The following is a 5,493-nucleotide window of genomic DNA, read 5'->3' as shown; positions in this document are numbered from 1 at the left end:
CTTCAAAGTCCCAACGTCCCGTCGCATAGTTCCGTTTCTAGAAAACGTTCCACCGACCAAATAAACGCTTAATCCCGACGTAAAACGTCGAGATACGTCCATTTATGCAAAAATATTCCTACCTTGTAACACTTTTCAGCGAGATAACTCGAAAAAACCTTTTCGGTCTTTTCGCACCGGCCGAACTTCTTCAAAGTCCCAACGTCCCGTCGCATAGTTCCGTTTCTAGAAAACGTTCCACCGACCAAATAAACGCTTAATCCCGACGTAAAACGTCGAGATACGTCCATTTATGCAAAAATATTCCTACCTTGTAACACTTTTAAGCGAGATAACTCGAAAAAACCTTTTCGGTCTTTTCGCACCGGCCGAACTTCTTCAAAGTCCCAACGTCCCGTCGCATAGTTCCGTTTCTAGAAAACGTTCCACCGACCAAATAAACGCTTAATCCCGACGTAAAACGTCGAGATACGTCCATTTATGCAAAAATATTCCTACCTTGTAACACTTTTAAGCGAGATAACTCGAAAAAACCTTTTCGGTCTTTTCGCACCGGCCGAACTTCTTCAAAGTCCCAACGTCCCGTCGCATAGTTCCGTTTCTAGAAAACGTTCCAGCGACCAAATAAACGCTTAATCCCGACGTAAAACGTCGAGATACGTCCATTTATGCAAAAATATTCCTACCTTGTAACACTTTTAAGCGAGATAACTCGAAAAAACCTTTTCGGTCTTTTCGCACCGGCCGAACTTCTTCAAAGTCCCAACGTCCCGTCGCATAGTTCCGTTTCTAGAAAACGTTCCACCGACCAAATAAACGCTTAATCCCTACGTAAAACGTCGAGATACGTCGATTTATGCAAAAATATTCGTACCTTGTAACACTTTTAAGCGAGATAATTGGAAAAACCGGTTCGATACGGAAATTTTTCCAAGTCCCAACGAAAAAATCGAAACATTGTAGAAGCTCTTGGGGACGAAATAAACGTTTAATCCCTACGTAAAACGTCGAGATACGTCGATTTATGCAAAAATATTCGTACCTTGTAACACTTTTAAGCGAGATAACTCGATAGAACCTTTTCGGTCTTTTCGCACCGGCCGAACTTCTTCAAAGTCCCAACGTCCCGTCGCATAATTCCGTTTCTAGAGAACGTTCCAGCGGCCATATAAACGTTTAATCCCTACGGAAAACGTCGAGATACGTCGATTTATGCAAAAATATTCATACATTATAACACTTTTAAGCGAGATAACTCGAAAAAACCTTTTCGGTCTTTTCGCACCGGCCGAACTTCTTCAAAGTCCCAACGTCCCGTCGCATAATTCCGTTTCTAGAGAACGTTCCAGCGGCCATATAAACGTTTAATCCCTACGGAAAACGTCGAGATACGTCGATTTATGCAAAAATATTCATACATTATAACACTTTTAAGCGAGATAACTCGAAGAAACCTTTTCGGTCTTTTCGCACCGGCCGAACTTCTTCAAAGTCCCAACGTCCCGTCGCATAATTCCGTTTCTAGAGAACGTTCCAGCGGCCATATAAACGTTTAATCCCTACGTAAAACGTCGAGATACGTCGATTTATGCAAAAATATTCGTACCTTGTAACACTTTTAAGCGAGATAATGGAAAAAACCGGTTCGATACGGAAATTTTTCCAAGTCCCAACGAAAAAATCGAAACATTGTAGAAGGTCTCTGGGACGAAATAAACGCTTAATCCCGACGTAAAACGTCGAGATACGTCGATTTATGCAAAAATATTCATACATTATAACACTTTTAAGCGAGATAACTCGAAAAAACCTTTTCGGTCTCTTCGCACCGGCCGAACTTCTTCAAAGTCCCAACGACCCGTCGCATAATTCCGTTTCTAGAGAACATTCCAGCGGCCATATAAACGTTTAATCCCTACGTAAAACGTCGAGATACGTCGATTTATGCAAAAATATTCGTACCTTGTAACACTTTTAAGCGAGATAATGGAAAAAACCGGTTCGATACGGAAATTTTTCCAAGTCCCAACGAAAAAATCGAAACATTGTAGAAGGTCTCTGGGACGAAATAAACGCTTAATCCCTACGTAAAACGTCGAGATACGTCGATTTATGCAAAAATATTCGTACCTTGTAACACTTTTATGCGAGATAACTCGAAAGAACCTTTTCGGTCTTTTCGCACCGGCCGAACTTCTTCAAAGTCCCAACGTCCCGTCGCATAATTCCGTTTCTAGAAAACGTTCCAGCGACCATATAAACGTTTAATCCCTACGTAAAACGTCGAGATACGTCGATTTTTGCAAAAATATTCATACATTATAACACTTTTATGCGAGATAACTCGAAAGAACCTTTTCGGTCTTTTCGCACCGGCCGAACTTCTTCAAAGTCCCAACGTCCCGTCGCATAATTCCGTTTCCAGAGAACGTTCCAGCGACCATGTAAACGATTAATCCCGACGTAAAACGTCGAGATACGTCGATTTATGCAAAAATATTCGTACCTTGTAACACTTTTAAGCGAGATAATGGAAAAAACCGGTGCGATACGGAAATTTTTCAAAGTCCCAACGAAAAAATCGAAACTTTGTAGAAGGTCTTGGGGACGAAATAAATGCTTAATCCCGACGTAAAACGTCGAGATACGTCGATTTATGAAAAAATATTCATACATTATAACACTTTTAAGCGAGATAACTCGAAAAAACCGGTGCGATACGGAAATTTTTCCAAGACCCAACGAAAAAATCGAAACTTTGTAGAAGGTCTTGGGGACGAAATAAACGCTTAATCCCTACGTAAAACGTCGAGATACGTCGATTTATGCAAAAATATTCATACATTATAACACTTTTAAGCGAGATAACTGGAAAAAACCGGTGCGATACGGAAATTTTTCCAAGTCCCAACGAAAAAATCGAAACTTTGTAGAAGGTCTTGGGGACGAAATAAACGCTTAATCCCGACGTAAAACGTCGAGATACGTCGATTTGTGCAAAAATATTCCTACCTTGTAACACTTTTAAGCGAGATAATGGAAAAAACCGGATCGATACGGAAATTTTTCCAAGTCCCAACGAAAAAATCGAAACATTGTAGAAGGTCTTGGGGACGAAATAAACGCTTAATCCCTACGTAAAACGTCGAGATCCGTCGATTTATGCAAAAATATTCGTACCTTGTAACACTTTTAAGCGAGATAACTCGAAAGAACCTTTTCGGTCTTTTCGCACCGGCCGAACTTCTTCAAAGTCCCAACGTCCCGTCGCATAATTCCGTTTCTAAAGAACGTTCCAGCGGCCATATAAACGTTTAATCCCTACGTGAAACGTCGAGATACGTCGATTTATGCAAAAATATTCCTACCTTGTAACACTTTTAACCGAGATAACTCGAAAGAACCTTTTCGGTCTTTTCGCACCGGCCGAACTTCTTCAAAGTCCCAACGTCCCGTCGCATAATTCCGTTTCTAGAGAACGTTCCAGCGACCATATAAACGTTTAATCCCTACGTAAAACGTCGAGATACGTCGATTTATGCAAAAATATTCGTACCTTGTAACACTTTTAAGCGAGATAATTGGAAAAAACCGGTTCGATACGGAAATTTTTCCAAGTCCCAACGAAAAAATCGAAACATTGTAGAAGGTCTTGGGGACGAAATAAACGTTTAATCCCGACGTAAAACGTCGAGATACGTCGATTTATGCAAAAATATTCGTACCTTGTAACACTTTTAAGCGAGAAAACTCGATAGAACCTTTTCGGTCTTTTCGCACCGGCCGAACTTCTTCAAAGTCGCAACGTCCCGTCGCATAATTCCGTTTCTAGAAAACGTACCAGCGACCAAATAAACGCTTAATCCCGACGTAAAACGTCGAGATACGTCCATTTATGCAAAAATATTCCTACCTTGTAACACTTTTAAGCGAGATAACTCGAAAAAACCTTTTCGGTCTTTTCGCACCGGCCGAACTTCTTCAAAGTCCCAACGTCCCGTCGCATAGTTCCGTTTCTAGAAAACGTTCCACCGACCAAATAAACGCTTAATCCCGACGTAAAACGTCGAGATGCGTCCATTTATGCAAAAATATTCCTACCTTATAACACTTTTAAGCGAGATAACTCGAAAAAACGTGTTCGATACGGAAATTTTTCCAAGTCCCAATGTGCAATTCGAAACTTTTTAGAACGTTTCGAGAACAAAATTAACGCTTAATCCCGATGTATTTAATTAGAATATATCCATTTATGCAAGAATATACGTACCTTATAACGCTTATTATGGAATTAATGCGAAAGGAACTTTCGGTACTTTCGGCACTTTCGGAACAGTGCGAAACAATTCAAAGTGCCAACGTCCCAGTCAGCTAGGTCCGGTGGAAAAAAATTTAAAAAAAAAATAAAAAGAAACCGTTACGTTCGGCTAGACGACGTCGAACAATAACGGATTCTATAAAAATTTGCATACCTCGTAACGCTTTTTGAGGAATTATTTCGAAAGGAACGTTCGGCCATTTCGTACCGGGACGAGAGAAATTTCAAGGTTCCAACGTCCCAGTCAGCTAGGTCCGGTGGAAAAAAATTTAAAAAAAAAATAAAAAGAAACCGTTACGTTCGGCTAGACGACGTCGAACAATAACGGTTTCTATAAAAATTTGCATACCTCGTAACGCTTTTTGAGGAATTATTTCGAAAGGAACGTTCGGCCTTTTCGTACCGGGACGAGAGAAATTTCAAAGTTCCAACGTCCCAGTCAGCTAGGTCCGGTGGAAAAAAATTTTTTAAAAAAATAAAAAGAAACCGTTACGTTCGGCTAGACGACGTCGAACAATAACGGTTTCTATAAAAATTTGCATACCTCGTAACGCTTTTTGAGGAATTATTTCGAAAGGAACGTTCGGCCTTTTCGTACCGGGACGAGAGAAATTTCAAAGTTCCAACGTCCCAGTCAGCTAGGTCCGGTGGAAAAAAATTTTTTAAAAAAATAAAAAGAAACCGTTACGTTTGGCTAGACGACGTCGAACAATAACGGTTTCTATAAAAATTTCCATACCTCGTAACGCTTTTTGAGGAATTATTTCGAAAGGAACGTTCGGCCTTTTCGTACCGGGGCGAGAGAAATTTCAAAGTTCCAACGTCCCAGTCAGCTAGGTCCGGTGGAAAAAAATTTTTTAAAAAAATAAAAAGAAACCGTTACGTTCGGCTAGACGACGTCGAACAATAACGGTTTCTATAAAAATTTGCATACCTCGTAACGCTTTTTGAGGAATTATTTCGAAAGGAACGTTCGGCCTTTTCGTACCGGGGCGAGAGAAATTTCAAAGTTCCAACGTCCCAGTCAGCTAGGTCCGGTGGAAAAAAATTTAAAAAAAAAATAAAAAGAAACCGTTACGTTCGGCTAGACGACGTCGAACAATAACGGTTTCTATAAAAATTTCCACACCTCGTAACGCACTTTAAGGAGTTATTTCGAACTTTAAGGAGTTATT

The 5,493-nt window shown here is 40.3% G+C and overlaps 1 long non-coding RNA gene across 4 annotated transcripts; it reads right to left on the bottom strand.

Moving 5' to 3' along the window:
- Positions 1-2,651: 2,651 nt before the first annotated feature.
- LOC126927421 (uncharacterized) lies at positions 2,652-5,379 on the bottom strand. Of its 4 annotated transcripts, none has more exons than XR_007715469.1 (3): positions 4,863-4,988; positions 4,102-4,270; positions 2,652-3,012 (listed from the first exon to the last, which is right to left on the bottom strand). It is a non-coding gene; the product is annotated as an uncharacterized LOC126927421 (long non-coding RNA). The 4 variants fall into 4 exon arrangements; XR_007715470.1 differs by lacking the exon at positions 4,863-4,988 and adding an exon at positions 4,668-4,793; XR_007715471.1 differs by lacking the exon at positions 4,863-4,988 and adding an exon at positions 5,253-5,379 and having other exon boundaries at positions 2,653-3,012.
- Between the last annotated feature and the right edge of the window lie 114 nt (positions 5,380-5,493).

Source organism: Bombus affinis, unplaced genomic scaffold (genome assembly GCF_024516045.1).
Source record: "Bombus affinis isolate iyBomAffi1 unplaced genomic scaffold, iyBomAffi1.2 ctg00000110.1, whole genome shotgun sequence".
In the NCBI taxonomy this organism is placed as follows: domain Eukaryota; kingdom Metazoa; phylum Arthropoda; class Insecta; order Hymenoptera; family Apidae; genus Bombus; species Bombus affinis.
Note: the sequence above shows the minus strand (reverse complement) of the source record. Positions and strands in the feature narration are given on the sequence as shown.